Consider the following 16,904-nt stretch of genomic DNA (forward strand, 5'->3'; position numbering starts at 1 on the left):
CCCATCCTGTTTTGAAAGCAGCTGCCAAGCCTAGAAAATGTTATGGATCAGAAAGGGATGATTGTCGCTGCGTCATGTTAATTTACATGCTATTGATTTCTTTTTTCCTGCATCTTGCTCTTACTTCCTTTTTTCTTGTTCTGTGCTTTCTTGTTTTTGATTTTTTCAGCTGATCCTAATGTACGAACCCATATACATTTTTGCTAAGTTCTGTGGCAAAAGGGCACCGGAAATAGCACAAGTAAATAAACCAAGAAAAGACTGGCAGACGATTTTCAGCATGAACCGTCTAGATCGGAGGACGTGTTTTCATTCCAAGTTACACAATTTACAGCGAAAGATGATTTTAATGAAATTATAATGAGCTTAAATGAACCTTTAATGAATCTTGAAATATGACTATATCTACTCGCCTGAGCTGATTTGATTCGATTTGTTTTGAATTGAAAAGAATTCAATTGAATGAGTAGAGTGTTTAGTGAATGGTGAGCGGGTGTGTTGTGGTTTCATTTTAGTTTATCATAGAATCATGCAATAGAGTTAAGCCCTTTTTGGAGGTTCTTGGCTATAAAATAAGACGGATAACTCGAAAAATGTTGACCTTGGATTCCAATTCTGCAAAAGATTACATTATCTTTAAATTATGACTTCCAGATTTGGAGCCTAGATGACATTCTTAAATGCCACACACGGCCTGTATTTTATTTGATATATTGCGCTATGCCATCCTTCGTCCACTCGCTTTGTCTAGATCTGAACTCATACATTATCTCTTTAGTCCTATTTCACCACTGTCCTGACTAAATGAAGTGGTCTCACGCCCCTCCCCTTCCTCTAGACATCACGCGAAGATGCAAAAAAGAATAGCATCTATATTCCAGACTCCAACTCCTTCATTGGAGCGAAAAGGCAAGTAGATCCATCAAGCTTCCTGTTTCTTGTGCCTGGTACCTCACAAACAGCACTGTGGGCCACCTATATGATTCAGGCCTTTTCTTCAAGCACTGTATCTTATTTAAAAAGGGAGAATCTCTCTGTACAAGTGTTCAGAGAGAATCATTTATTTGGTGCTAATATTGAAGTAAATATATTTGAACCGTGGGTATTAGTCGTTGGGCTAATACCCTATTTATGATGGACACACCCAGTTAGGGGCACACTGAGCTCCAGGGGTAAGTGTGGCAGTGAGTGGGGCTCTCCATGGAAGGAGCCGACTGTTGTCTGTAAGTCATATCATTCTGTGAGCAGAGCATGCCCCCAATGGAGCAGATCTTCATGAAAGTTACAGTCCCTCCTTTAGAACCATTACACAGCAACTGGTACATATTTACAGAATACATAGAATCTTTGCAGAGGAAGTTAGGAACAGTCAAGGCAGGGCAAGGGCAGAGAACTTCTGTTCTACAAGAGGCAAGGTATTAATTTAAAGACATAGTTGCAGATAAAGGCAGAAGATTGGCAGTGCTCTGTGCAGAAAGAACAGGTTAATTTGTCTTTCCTTCACCCTCTGATGGCAAGGCTTCACATGAAGACAGAAAGGTAAGGGAAAGTTCCCACTTTTGTATGGTAAGGAGACTCGCTCATTGTTAAGCAACTAAAATTACTTTTCATTGCAATGTATTCCAGGCTTCAACCCTCTCACTTTGATTCCAAGGGCCAGTGGACTAACCCGTCCAACGCAAAATCTAAGCAGAGGCAGTGCTTATACTGCTCCCTTGCCTAGAGTTCCAGAAGACTGTCACTTTTATCAAGTTTTGCAAGACTCCATCACAGGAATGAATCTCAGTGTAGACCATGATATAGTAAGCCTGTTGGTTGAACTTATTGAAAATTTCACCCGATTTCAGAACATTTCATGTAGTCCAACTCTGTATACTGCCTGACAGCCGTTCTTAAAGCATTTTGGATTTGTGCCAGAAAGAAGCTATAGTTTGTTTCCCACTAAAAATCCAAGGTCATGAAAAAACCAAGGTAATGGAATCTAGTCTTCAATATTCCTGTTGTTGAAGGCTTCCAGAGGCTTCGGACTAATCATCACTAATCAGGTCTGAACTGCTTCATATGGAAGATTGTCTCAAAATGGAGACTTTACAGCATGTCATTCCACTAATCACACCAGAACAGTGGATGACAGCCATTGACCTCCAGAAAGCTCATCTCCATCTACCCATTCATTTGGTTCATCAGTAATACCTGAGGTTGTATGTGCAATTTTTCTATTGGCAGTTTGAAGTTCTGCACTTGGTTCTGATATCCTCTCCAAGGATATTAACACAACTGTAAGCTTGTTGGTGGCACTGCTTCACAATTCACAAAATCCTACTTGGACCACAGAAGCAGAGGATTCGTGGAACACGTCCAGACTTTGGGGCTGATTTAGATTTTGGCGAATGGGTTACTCCGGCACAACGCTGACGGATATCCCATCCACCAAAATATAAATCCCATTATGTCCAATGGGATTTATATTTTGATGGACGGAATATCCATCACTGTTGTGACGGAGTAACCTGCCTGCCAAAACGTAAATCAGGCACTTTGTCTGCTTGCAACACAGCATGGGTTCCATTCCAGCTGCATGAGATTTTGATCGATTCTCAATCTGGATTTAGCATTCGTTACACTTTGGCCGCAGGTCAGAAATCTTGTCTATCAGTGGTCCCCTTCCAGAACTTTAATATAACACTGCTAATTCCAGTGTTCTCCGTGATCAAGGGCAATCTGCAGTGGTGTTTGATTCCTAAAACCCTAAAGTCAGAAGTTCCTCTGTCCCTCACACCTTCTGTGAAACTTACTACCGACCAGCAAGAATGGGGAGCACCTCTGGAAACTCTTTCAGCACAGGGCATTGGCTCCCATCAGAACACTTACATCCCTCCAAGAGAATGCTTGCAGCAGTTTTCAGAGCCCTTCTCTGGTCTACCCCATACATGATAAGTCATTGAATATTCATCTGCACTGATAATACAAGGCAGAAACGTACCCCCAAAGCAGTTGGGAACAGGTTCTCCATCTCTATCAGTCCTAAAAGTCCAGATCTGCATCTGAGCAGAAAAGCATCTCTACCATCTGTCAGTCGCCCACATGCAGTGGGTACTCTTTTTACTAGCAGATATCTTCACCAGTCTCATTCCTCTTTTCCACAACTTCAATCAAGCTCTTCCAGTCTTTCTGGAGGTATGCAACAGATTCATGTTTATTTTTAACGTAAACCGAATTTTACTATATTATGGAATATGCACAATGACCAGATTTTGATATTTTCTCTTTTCTGAAGGGTTGTAATAATTTTGACAATGAAGTCGAAATGTAGCACTTCCAATGTACTTGTGACTGGTGCTGAATGTCTTAAAAATTACGTTGAATGTGTCTTACATATTTTAACTCTGAGTTATATGTTACCTCTGCTGGAGTTTGAATTACACATAAAATGTAATATTCATGTTATTGTCAGATTACCTTTGTTTAACTTCAAATTGGAATACATCTTTATTTCATTTTATTTGAAAAATATTATTTTACTCATCAAAGAACATGTCTATGCCAGTCTCTGTAAGTGGATTTCACCTTCTAAAATACTTCAGTCCCCTAGAAATTTGATAGTATCACTTCTTGCAGGAATTATCTCACCGAAGTGTAACTATAATATAGTACAGAGCCATATTGTAAACAATGATCCCTCTTTTAGGGTGAAAATTTGCTGGGAATTTAGGATACATTCCAGGTAATGTTCAATTTCATTCCTCTATGATGAGCAGTGCTTCCTCGTGAGCATAATTGTAATTTCCCAAATATCTGTCGTATGTTCCATCGACCTAACAGAGAACTCTTTGTCCTACATCTGGGCTTTGGTGTCTCGAGTTATGAATTCATTAACACCAATCTCACTATCTTGTTACATTTTCTAAGGATGCATTTTCATGTAAATCTAAAATGTAAGCCAATGCAAACCTCGCTTATTTACTACGCTTTTCTTCTAAACATGTTGTTGATAAATAATGTATGCTGTGCTGTGAAACTGGAGCAAGGTCATGAACACTGCCTGACTTGCTATCAAATTCACCGAAGTGAATCTTATTCTGATGCCTTCCAGGAGATGCTGAAGTGCATGGTAGGATTGCCAAAACACACACTTCATCAATTTGTGTCTCCACAGATCAGAAAACACTTTCTCATCCCCAAAAAGAACTGAAGTAGGCACCTAAAGATAACTTTAGTTGAACACCTAGATATCTTATATTACTCCAAACAGTCAACTGTATTAAAACTTTAAAAAAAATTTTATGTTTTAACTAGCAATTGCAACTGTTTAATCTCCTACGTGTTAGAATGTGAACAGTCCTAATATCTTTAAACAACTTTTCCTATTTTCAATAGGCTATTTATAAAGTTAACAAGTTTAGAGCTCCTTTAGTGACATTTACTACTGTTGTAAAAGTACTATCGAGTTGTATGGTAATGAAAATCCTCATCTATGTGCAACAAATGTTGTCATTCCTTAGAAGTATCTACTTCAGAGAAAATTACTTCGGCAGAATTACCACTACCATATGTTTGTTAGGTAGTGTTAACTTTGCTGGAAGATTCTACATCATAAGTGAATCCTCCAAGGGCAGATCTATCATTTCTCTCACGTTTCACTTACCATGCAACTTTAAATAAGGCCTGGAAATAACAAATAGTTTTAAAAATCACAGACAACATGTATAAATATGACAAAATGCATGGAACACTGATTTTCTCAGGGGTATTCCATGTAGGAGAAAATGTTCTGTGTTATGCCTGTTTTGATTCTCATTACATTAGCTTAATTACTACTATTATTATAATAATAATGACAATCTTAATAATATTTAGTAAATCGTGACAAATATTACGATTTTGGCATTGCAGAGAGCTGTAAATACCAGATGTCCAAACATTGTTTATTAACACTCCGTGATAAAAATGAGTTACATTTCACAGGCAAGATATTCATTTTACAAAGGAATGGCGAGTGTGTAAGACATAAGAGTGCTAGTTGAGGGGAGTGGGAACCCACATAAGATAATAATCACAATCCTTTTCAGACTGACCTCCAAAGTCACTAAATAAACCTGTGCATAACTCTTTGGTAGCCTGGCAAAAAGCAATCAGGATTAACTGAAAGGCAACGCGTAAAATATTTATGCAGTCCTAAAACAGTAATAAAATGTAAACACAATGCACACAAAAATCCCAATTCAGAAAAACAGAGATTAATTTCATATAATAAAATTATGCCAAAATGACAACAATCCAATAAGTAAAACTGGAGATATGATTTTTTATTTTTTTTAATTATAAATAGTACACAGAAGCACAAAGTGCCAACAGAGGTTATCTGGCCGACCTACGCCAGGTCAAAGTCAAACTTAAGGCCACCAGTAATGGAGGACTGGTCAGACACAGGAACCAGGTTAGTCCTAGTGGAAAGTTTACTTTCTGACTTTGAAACTTTTAGGGAATAAAATTGGTTATCGACTAGTCGCTGGCGGAGCACACTGCAAGCTAGTTTCGAAGTAGGGCTCGACGATAGCAGGTTGCTGGAGAGTGGGGTCCCAGTGCAGTCAGCGACTAAGGTGGAAAAGCTCAGAGAGGGAGAAGTATGATGTTTTGGCCGGGAAGGCCTTGACGGGTTGCTGCCCAGCGTCAGTCCCAATGAAGCTCTCTACGTTTGGACGTAGAAATTTTTCTGGAAGTCAGATCGTCTTCAGTAGCGCATTCCAGCAAGCTGAGATGATATCACTGTTGAAGCGGTCCAGGTCTTCCAGAGTTCCCTTGGCAGAAAGTTGACTTGGTCATCTCTTGCAGTTTGGAGAGAGGAGGAGTACACTCCAATACCAACCAAGGATCGGAGGGGTACCACTTAGGGAATAGGACTCACTCCAGCAGAGGCCAGCAGCAGAGTTGAGGGAAGATTAAGTTGGCACTGGTCAGCTGGACTGTTGCAGGGAAAGGGCCTCTAGAAACCTTTTGTGTCTCTGTATCTCAAACAGGAGGTTGGCCATCTGACTTTTGGAGTCACTTCTGCAGTCCTGGGTTCAAGTCAAGCAGGTTAAATCTTCCTTCAGGTTTGAGACGGGAGGGTAGTCCTTCTGAATTCCACAAGCCCAGGACTATTCTGAACAGAGGTCTGTGGGGTCCATTTTTATGCCCAGTTCCAGCCTGTGTGTGGACGGCAGGCCTTTGTTCACCCCTAAACCAGTTATGGTGAATTCCTCTATGCCTACTGGATATGGTGGCATCCTGACTAGAGAATGACAAAGGGGTGAGAGCTTCATCTGCCAGTGACAAAGCAGTTATGCCTTAAAGCTCAGGAATGGTCTGGGAACATCTTTCCCAGGTCATCCAGTCAAAGGAGGAGTACCTGTACCCAATAGCAAGGTCTGTTGTTCACTGACTGGTCGCAATACACATCTCACAACAGGGGAGCCATCAGGAGTCAGGTGACATCTGGACACAGGTAGGAACTCCTTTGGTTTTAATAAGGAGTATGACAGCTTTCTAGAAGTGCAACTTCTAAAAAATTAATATAAAATATGACCGGATGATTACGTTAAAGGTTAAATTAGTATTAAAACAAGTCCTTGAATTTTTTTTCTAGCTACACCAAAACTAAATTTAGAACTTATTAAAGGTAATTGTCTAAACTAGGGGTGGGCAGAACGTGCCATGTTTTACTCTGTGGAATTCCATGGAGTTACAGAAAAACTTAGCAAGATTCCATGGAATTCCACCAATGGGTGGAAAATATGCAGCTCATGCTGCTCGCGCTACAATCTAGTGCCGGTTGCATGACGAGTGATTAAAATTAGCGTGAACTGCACCAGTCATTGCACAAGAGTGTGCAGCCAATCAAGTTGATTTTGCTGCTACTCGAGTAGAAAACCTACCCGAGCAACAGCAAATTTACACAAATTGTGACCCTCTGACTGCGGCTGCTCGTAAATACTGGCGATCATCCGCATTAGAAAATCGCACTAGGGGACGCCAAATCTCGCTCATACCTGCATATTCTGGAGCCTCACAGGAAAAACATTCTGCCAAACAGCAATTGGTGGAATTAGACCAGAAGTGGTCCACATTGCGGCAATTCTACAGGCAGAACAGAAAATTCCACCCATCCCTAATGTAAACCAGTATTAGCCTATGGGAGAGCCAGCCTTGTCACAGTGATAAACGATTTTGTAGGTGTTTCACTGTCAAAGCTTAAACAGATATGTCTTGCTTTTTAAATACCATGCACCCTGCACTATGGGCATGTAGGGCCTAATGTAGGGGTGACTTATGCATATTTAAAAGGAAGGTTGAGTCCTGACAACATTTTTATTTTGCAAGGTAAAAATGGCAGGCCTAGAGAATTATGTTACAGTACTACTTTAGTGTGTGGCACAAAGTGTATCATTTAATTCACAGCCCCTGGGTTCATGTAGTAGCATATGCTGGGGATGTAATAAGTAAATGAAATGTGCCAAATAGGTATATGCCAATTTTACCATGCTTAGAAGGAAGAACATAAGCAGTTTACCATTGGTTGGCAGGAGTAAAATGTGCAGAGTCCTCAGGCCTACAAAACATCAAATTGGGTCAAGCAAAAGAGGGCAAAGCTCTGGGGAAATGCCACACAACAGATGGTAATCTCCAACAGTGTGGCTGATCTATCACCTGTGCTTAATTTGTAAAAAAATAAGTGCTAGGGCCCTCTACAGGAGGCGACTGCAGCTTGCGACACCTACTGCCCTTACCATTGCTGTCAATGACAGTAAAAACATAACTGCTAACCATCACCCTGCTACAAGTGTGACAATTCTGACTATTCCATGCCCCCAATTCTATACGAATGGCTTGGGTAGCAGGTATTAGTCATTTTTATGTTATATTGAATGAATAAGCAACTGTTCTTGTCCTGATCTCTAAATGAGATATACAGCGCCACCATGTGGCAGACTGTCAAACGTCCCGGTGCTGACAATTAAGTGCCAATGCTGAGCACCGGAAACCACCGGCTCATGTTAAGCACTGCCTCGCAGAAAACCCTCTGTTGACCAGGCTGTGACTCAAACTTCACCACTGATTTCACACCAAACTCCCATTGTCTTCTCTTCTCTGTTTTGTGACCTGTGAGTTCCTCTGACCTTTAGGTTTTTGCCTGTCCTGTGGAAGTCTCTTGTTTGTGCATTCCTGACCACCACTTCTCTAAGCTCCTTGAAACAAAGCAAAGTTCCCATTTACTCCATTTACTTTTTCATTTCAAATTAGGCAAGCTTCTTTAAGACTCCTTCCCTTACCTACTCTCACCCCCTCCGTTGCTTTCCTCACCAGCGGTCTCTCCTAATTTCTGTTCCGAATGCATACGCAAATACTTTTTTAGTCAAACCGCTTTTCTTGAGCCTAATTCACATGTGTTCCAAAAAGACAAATACGAAGGGAAATGAAAATATGTCAAACTAGTGGAAAATGTTGAAGGAAATTGTCTTGGAAACAGCAATATGAGCTTCATACATTGCTACAGTGTTATGGATAAGTCAAAATGTTAAGCAATGCACCAAATAAAAACATCTCATTAATCTCCATTAGACCGTCTGGAATCCTAGGAGTGTTTTTATTAAAGTAGACGTGCTCATCACCAAGATATGTTCATTTAGAAACCATGCTATCAGGATGAATAAGGCAGAAATTCGACCTCAAAGCACTGTCATCTAAAAAACACCATCAACAATACTTATAATTACCCCACAACAAACCGTGAAAGGAGAATGAGTATACAAAGTGGTGTCCTAAATCCTATCTGCAAATGGTGCTTCCTCAACTCCTGGTTGGGCTCGGATAGACTCACCGTTACCATCCGAGACAAACACCCAAGGGTTCCTCTCCATTAAAAAATAAATAAATAAATACATCTACACCCATAAATTTCTCGTACAAACAGGTGTAGTTTTAATACTTTTTTGAGTTCATAGGAAACCTGAGCCAATTACATGTTTCGTGGCATGATACTTGCAATGTGACATTCTGTTTTTACAATGTGACATTCTATTTCCTCAAAGCAAAATTGCACCCAGGGTACAATTGCACATTTTATTCATTTTGTGTTTTTTACCTCCTTGAACAAAACATTTCCTCAGTGTAGAAGCTCGGATGAGAAAACGTTTTCACAGTGTTGAAACACATTCAGTGTAGGGTGTACCAAACCAGGCCTAGATCCTGGCGCACCATCTTGTGAGTGGTTTAATACTCTCTAATTGCAACAGTCAAGGCATAAAATTACATCGTAGTTAATTAATTTTCTCCTGTGTGGTATCCCTTTGCTTACCAGTAAGACATAAATAGAGCCTTTTCATCTGTAAAACTATGTTAAGGCCAACATTGACTTTGCAACCACGATTATAAGCTATACACAAGTATACTGGCTAAACGACTAGATAAAGTATTAGGAGACCTAATCGGGACCTCACAGAATGGGTTTATGAAAGGCAGACAGCTAAATGACCTTACTCATGACTTGGTGTGAGCAAAAGACCTGGCCACAAATAGAAATCTCTCATCAGCTGTTTTGACTGTCGACACCACCAAGTCATTTGATAGGGTCAGCTGGCCTTTCCTGTATGCCGTGATGGGTCACAATGAATTAGGGGGTACCTTTCAGAGTGCAATAAAAAACATATACATATGCCCCCCAGCAAGGATCCTGATGAATGGTTTCCTCACCCAACAATTTATGATATATAGAGGCACGCAGAAAGGCTGTCCTCTCTCCCCTCTTTTATTTAATCTATACATCGAACCCCTAGCCAGGAGGATTTAGCTCCCTAAATCCTCCTGGCTAGGGGTTCGATGAGGATCCAGCCTTTTCAACATCAAGGTTGGGTCAAGAATGTGGCTCTTTATGCCGATGATTTAATGATATATACACAAAACTGCATAAAATCATTCCCGATTATAATACACATATTAAAGGATTTCGGCAAGGTAGCAAGTCAATGAAGAAAAAAACAGAGATACTGGCTTGGAATGTACAACTTGGTGCCACCCTGGAACAAAAGGTGAAAAGGGAGATAAGATACTTAGGAGTCCAGATGGTCAAAAGTCTGGAAGAAATGGCTCAGATAAACTTCTTGACGCTTAGGAAAGAAACCAAAAGGCTTTTGCAAATGTGGTCCTCTCTACATTTAACAATTATTGGCAGGGTAAACTTGATAAAGATGATGATCCTCCCAAAGTTCACCTTTATTTTTAATGCCCTACCATTGCATTTCGAGATAAAGTGGTTCAAGAGACTACATGGTGATTTGACAAGTTTCATCTGGGCCAGCAAGAATCCTAGAACCGCATGGAAAAAGCTATGCAAAAAAAAGATAGAAGGTGGACTTGCTCTACCAGACTTTCAGCTATATTATTGGGCCTTCCAGTTAAAAAACATCAGAACATTGCTAATCAAAAATTGGCATTCAATCCGGTTAGTTATGGAGCACTGACGAAAGACCTAGCTGACCAAGGCAGTTACTTTTTGTTCAAATTCGGGCACCCTACATTTTTCAAAAAGGTCCACCTAAAGGTGTTGAGTGCGGCGTGTAAGCTTTGAAGCCAGGTCCGGAGAATATTGAACTTATCTCATTATAGTCAACTGGTCCCAATTTTGAAATCACCTGGGAACCCTGTATGCTTACAAGACTCACTATCCGCACCACTCATGGGTGCTGCAATCCGGAAATGGGGCCAATTAATGGACGAGCAAAATAAAATTACTTGGGACCACCTATCAAAGAAAACCAAGAATGAGCTGTCTAGATATAAATATTTGCAATTAACAAGCTGGGCCCAAAGTCAAGCATCTATAGGAGTTCCGAACAAGTGGGAGACAGCGCTATGTGGTAACCTTCCTCAAACAAAAGAGACAGCCAAATGGTATTGGATGCTGGTTCAGGAGGAAGATTCTCATAATACGCCACTGGAGGAAAAGTAGAAAGATGTCCTACCCAACGCTGATGTAACAACTCTTTGGCAAGTATCTATGAATGTATTTTGCTCATTTTTTAAATAAGCCCCATTAAAGAAGAATCATTTATTCACTCTACCTTGGGTATATTGGTCCACCTAGAATCTGTCCAGAATAGGAGGGGAAGCCAGGTACTGCCCGAAGTGCGGATTGGCAAAAGCAGACGATGTACACATGTTCTGGCAATGCCCTGGAGTACACGCTTATTGGCTAGATGTGGGTAAATTATTAACAGCTGTTTTTAAAAGGAAAATAAAGGTTAGCCTATCTCTGATAAATTTTGGGATTTTGGCTAATACTGGCTTTTTTGGGAGGAATAGGAAATTACTAGAGCAGCAGTTGCTAATTTTGATCATTATTGCCCGTAGGGAAATATGCATTAACTGGACTTCTATTAGCCCTCCCTCTTGTGCAGCTTGGTTAAATGCGGCTAGGCGATTTGATAGGTTAGACTGTGTCAATGGCTCAGAGAAGAGAATTAGCACTTGGGAACCCCTTGTACTTCATAATCCAAATCCTACTCTGTAATAGACAATTAAATGGTCCAAGGATTAAGACACTCTGATCCACGGGGAGTCGAGTGGGGGTAACTTCACCGCCTCGAAGTAAAGATTGAATGAAGGTGTAGTAGGGGCAGGAAAACATCCTACAGGATGTGGGCGAATGTTTTAAATCCACACCCTGAACGTACCATAAACAAACAGCCTTTCAATGGATAGTCGCATATGTGGAGCTAAAAAAAAAAGAAACATTGACTTTGCAAATCGGTGTCATATCCCACCCTGTCCTGGATGATTATACTTCTCTCTTAGGCTCCATTGGACCTGTAATGCCACATCGGCATTCAAAGGTTGGACAACCTGATGGAAAGAATGCACATACCAATGCAGCTGTATTCTCATGTGCCCAACTGAAGCAAACAAACGTTCCACAGATGTGAACAGCAACCAGCAAACACCAATCAGCAATGTACCACCACCCAGGCTCTTGTAATGCACAGTTGATACCGACAGCCATGGACCATGTCTCACACTCAGTGGAAACAATGCCACTTTCACATAACAAGGGTTCATCCACAATATGCCCTCAACGTCAATGGAAAATAAGGACTGGATTTGAAAGATGAAAATTTCACTTAATGGCCGTTCTGGGTTTGTAATAGAATGAGTGCTGGTGCCCTAAGCTCTGGTCAGAAGCCAGTGGCTGGTGTAATTAAACGTCAGTGCGCCGAATACCAAGGCAGGTAGTCTTAAAGCCACCTCATGTTTAACTCACTACCAGACACTCTCTTCCCCTTTATCTCACTCTTGCCGGTTCCTGGTTTAGCCCTTATTTTTTAGTCTGTCTTTCCCTTCTTTACTCATTTTGGTTTGTGTGTTTTTTCCTCTCTTGGTCTGGTAACAATCTGATGCAGAAAAATAAGTGCAAGTCCCCAAAAATAAGTGCAGGTGGCATTCAACGTTAACCACCAGCTCAAATTAAGCACTACTGAAGGCATAAAACCTAGGAATTTTCTGCATTAGTCTGGGCAACTAGTAAAAAATTGACATAGGGAGTATCTTGCAGACTGCCATTTCCAGAAGTGTCAGTTATCAGGCTCCTGTGTATTACCTTGTATCTAAAGATTGAGGACAAACATCAAAAAAGCGGAAGGATTTAGAAATGGGGTGTAGAGCTGGAGCTGAAGATCCTGCGTGTAAGGGTAACAGGATAATAGGCAGAACAGAGGAATGCAGCAGGTTCACTGAAAAACCATTATTGTATGTCTGCAGCACGTTTTGCCTAGTAATGTTCTCCAGATGGTGTGAATATCCATATCTGGTCTGGCTGGGGTTAGGGGGAGAGTGTCTGGTAAAAAAAAAAACTTAAATACTTAAATGTAATTCTTACAAACTTGAAATAATTAATCGCGCTTCGCCATTTCTGTTGCTATTGGCACAAATATGTTTATCTGTGATGCATTATTATTTTTTTTTTATGGATAGAATATTTGATGCTTTTATTTATTTTATTTTTTTATACGTTTTTATCCATACATACATTTGTTATCCGAGTTCGTCGCCGTTGGTCTATTGGTCTAACATGGTATAAAAATAGTATAGAGTACATTTCCGGTCGGGTCACCCATTGCTGACTATATTTTTATGAAGAAAAAGGTCTAAAGTAGGAAAGTATCAACACAAGAAGGCTGTACTGTACGCACCGTAACAGGCAAAACGGAGTGCTTTATTGGCACCTAACCCTGGTTCGAATATATTTTAAACCTACATTTGATGGTGAAGCGGGGATTCTATAGATGAAAGTTGCCCAAGGTGCCTAAACGTTTGCGTGTGAGATACAAGGATAATACCTAAAATAGAAAAACACGTGTGTCGTGAAGTCTTTTAAGACTCAATGCAGACATAATTAAGGTGCCTTTAAACTCACTGCGAATGACTTATCTTGGCCGCGAATAAAGACAAAAAGAATTTGTGGCGGTACTTGTATGGATACAGCTTCTTAAATGAATGAGATCATTGGTTTTAATGTAACTGCTATTGGGACTCTATTTTAATCTTTCCTGATGAAGGTGTTGGCCGAGAATTTATGCCCACCGAAACGCGTCGATGCTCTTAATGAGGAAACCACACAAAATCTTTGATTACAGCTTTTTGTGACATATAATAGAAAGCAATATCGATTGGGGTCGCAATTAATGAGTCTTTGGTTTGGTGATTTTCCTCTGTTAATAGGACCACTTTGTCCTTTTTTACTGTGTCCCTAACCTTATAATTTATGGTGTTTATTGAATTGCTATTGTTGATGCTTTTTATTATATATTGATGTGCTCATATTGTTATCGCTTCTTAACTAGCCATATGACAATATACAGTATTGTATTTGCAGATCTCTGTAATGAAATTGTTAATACATTTTTATGACATATTTTTTCTCTTAATTATTGTGATCACATCTGTGCTGTCCATTCTCACCCCTGCAGTGTGAAAGGTATGTTGATTGTTATGTATTGATTGCTATGTATTGATGACAAGGAGGTTCTGTTTTTTGACTAAGGTCACATTTGGTACCCCTCTCCTTTGTCTTTGGGGTCCCTCTCTCCTCTTTTGAAACTAAAGTAGGAAAGTACAGGACAGATTGGAATAAGCCGAGGAGGAGAATAGGACAGAGATACAACTGTATATACTCTCTTGGTCTGGTCGTAGTTTTGTTCTGGTCCTTGACAGGTCTCTTGATCATAGCGGTCTCTTATGGCGGCTCGTACGGGACCAAGGCTTTGTCCAGAACTTCCCATAAACCTCTGGATGACGCTTTCCATGGGGAGTATTGCACAGCTAGGTTGTCCACTCCCCTGAGGTGGATGACCCAATTGAGCCAACCTTTGTAGGATGTTTTTGAGGTGTCTTTCTAGTTCGTTAGTACCAGTTTAACAGCTGCTGTCAGGAGTAGGTCCAATAGTTCTCTCTCTCTCCCTCTGAGGGGAGGTCGGTTCGAATAAATGCCATGGTGAGTGAGGCAAAGTTCCTTGGAATCTTGCACTTAAAGACATTGTCTAAGAAATCGAACACCCTATCCCAGAAGTTCTTGAGTGTTGGGCATTGGAAGACAAGGTGTTCCAGTTCCCCCTTTCCCCTGTTGCAGTTCCAGCAAAGTGGGCTATCTCTGAGGCCTAGTGTGTGAAGGCGGGCTGGGGTCCAGAATGTTTTGTGTAGTAGCCATAGTTTGGTTTGAGCTAGGACTGGGGTGATCTTATTTCGGGTGGCTGAGGCCCACACCTTTTCCCACTCCTGTTTGTTTAGTGGGGGTTGTATAAGTTTATTCCAGTATCCCTTTTGTTTGTTGTTGAGTTTGGACTTGAGGGGTCTTAGTGTTTTGTATAGTTTCGATGCTTGGTGGCCTAATTTATTTATGTTTGCTACGTATTGGAAGATCGAGGGGACGGTGTCCGTTATTTTTGCCTTTGTTAGGGCCGTCTTTATCTTTAGAAATCTGTACAGGTCTAGGTCTTCTAGTTGGTGGGATGTCTTCAGTTCAGCGAATGTAATTGGTGTTGGTTTTTTTTCTAGTTGGTATGTGTGTAAGATGCCCTTTACTATCCATGTGTCAAATCTGAGGGTTTTCCACTTGTATTTGATATTGTTGTTCAGCCATAGTGCTTCTGAATTGGAGCCCTTGATGCTGACCTCCATTTTTTTTGTCAAGTTTTAAGAGCGCTATCTTGGTATTCCTCAGTATTGGGTTGTTCACGTATGGGTATACTTTTGTTGTTAGTAGGGCTAGTGGGTTCAAGGGATCAAGACCCTGATGTTGGGACACCACAATGCCAGGCCCTCATAGACCCCCCTCCGCAGATGACATCACAGGGTTGACTCCTTGGCCTATCCTAAGGGCGACCGACAAGGATTGGAAACAGGAAGTAAACAAGGGGGCAGATTTACAAGCCCCTTGCGCCACTTTTGCGCCGCCATTGTGTCACTTCTGTGATGCAGCAGCGGCTTAAACCATACGCCCCGTTGCGCCCTATTTACAATGTGAGGCATCTAGGGAGATGCGTCACGTTGTAAAGCCCTGCGCCACATGAAACCTGCGTCAGGTTTCATGTGGGCATTCCGGCGTGGGGGGGGGGCGTTCCGGTGCAGTAAAGCCTTCGGAAAAGTGCCTGAGTGAAATCTACAAGATTCCACTCAGTCACTTTTCCGATACCGCTGCGTCAAAACCTCGTGCCTGCTTGAAGCAGGCGTAAGGCGTGACGCACCACGTTATGTATGGGCAGGCCACTAGCATTGCTGGAGTTGCGTTGTGCTTGCGACATGACTCCAGCATTGCGCCACCCTTCCGACGGGAGATGCGTCACGCATCTGTTTATCCTTGCGCCACGATGCGCCGCATAGTAAATGCGGCACATCTGTGGTGGCGCAAGGGTAAACGCGTGACGCATCTTACCTGGCGCATCCCTGCTGAGTTGCAGGGATGCGCCAGTCGTCATAAATCTGCCCAAGGTTTTTAAAGTGCTCTATACTTCCTGTTGTGTTGCTACCTCCATGACCTCCATAACTAGGGCTTGCAAGTTGGGTGCGAGTGGGTTGCAGTTGCTTCTTCCAGACCCCTCCCCCCTAAACCTCCAACTGAGATCTGTTGTCTTAAGGACACTTGCCTGATGCTGTGTTTTAGATCCCAGGAATTTTATATGGAGAATCAAGTTGAAGGTTACAGAACTGAAGCCCAGGGCACATAAATTATGATCGAAACTAGATACATTTGACAAATTCAATAGTGCATAAAGAACGTTAGGGCAGTTAATGCCCGAAAATGCAGGCATAGGATAAGCAATAAATGCCCAGGTGAGCTTCTTCCATGTTCCTGTTAAAAAAACAAATTTCCTCAGTTTTTTCCTGTGACTTGATTCCTGAGTATCATGTATCTATCAGGTCTAAAGAAAAAATGGGAATAATGTCTCTATTTTACTAACCATTACAGCTGAGTTGTTGAGTATTAATCTTAGTGGAAAACATTTTGCTCCTCGGAGATTGCACATTGTGAGATACATTCAAAATCAGTCTCCTGCAACCTTGGACACCGGAAGGAGATAACGAAATGCAGGAGGAAGGTAAAACTAATCTTGCACCCACCGCGGGAAAGTTTCCCGATTGGATCCGGAAGGTTAAGTGGGCCTGCCTCAGGGCAGCGACGTGTCCGTTTTATCTTGTGCAGGGACTTCGCATTCGTGGGCATGCGGTGCAAAGGACTGCTTCTGCAGCAGGATTAATAGCATTTAGGAAAAATCATTTACCGAGAAATCCAACGGAAAAAAGTATAGAAATAAAAAGCTAGAAAAAAAACGGTTAACTCCATAGCTCCTTTTAACTGCAAGCAATATTTGTTCAAAATC

At 41.3% G+C, this 16,904-nt stretch overlaps 1 protein-coding gene across 4 annotated transcripts in view; it reads right to left on the bottom strand.

The window, feature by feature from the left end:
* The window catches only part of PTPRT (protein tyrosine phosphatase receptor type T), a 1,546,842-nt gene that overhangs the window by 654,137 nt on the left and 875,801 nt on the right, over window positions 1-16,904 (bottom strand). The window lies entirely within an intron of this gene.

The sequence above is a fragment of the Triturus cristatus genome, chromosome 7, assembly GCF_964204655.1.
Source record: "Triturus cristatus chromosome 7, aTriCri1.1, whole genome shotgun sequence".
NCBI lineage: Eukaryota > Metazoa > Chordata > Amphibia > Caudata > Salamandridae > Triturus > Triturus cristatus.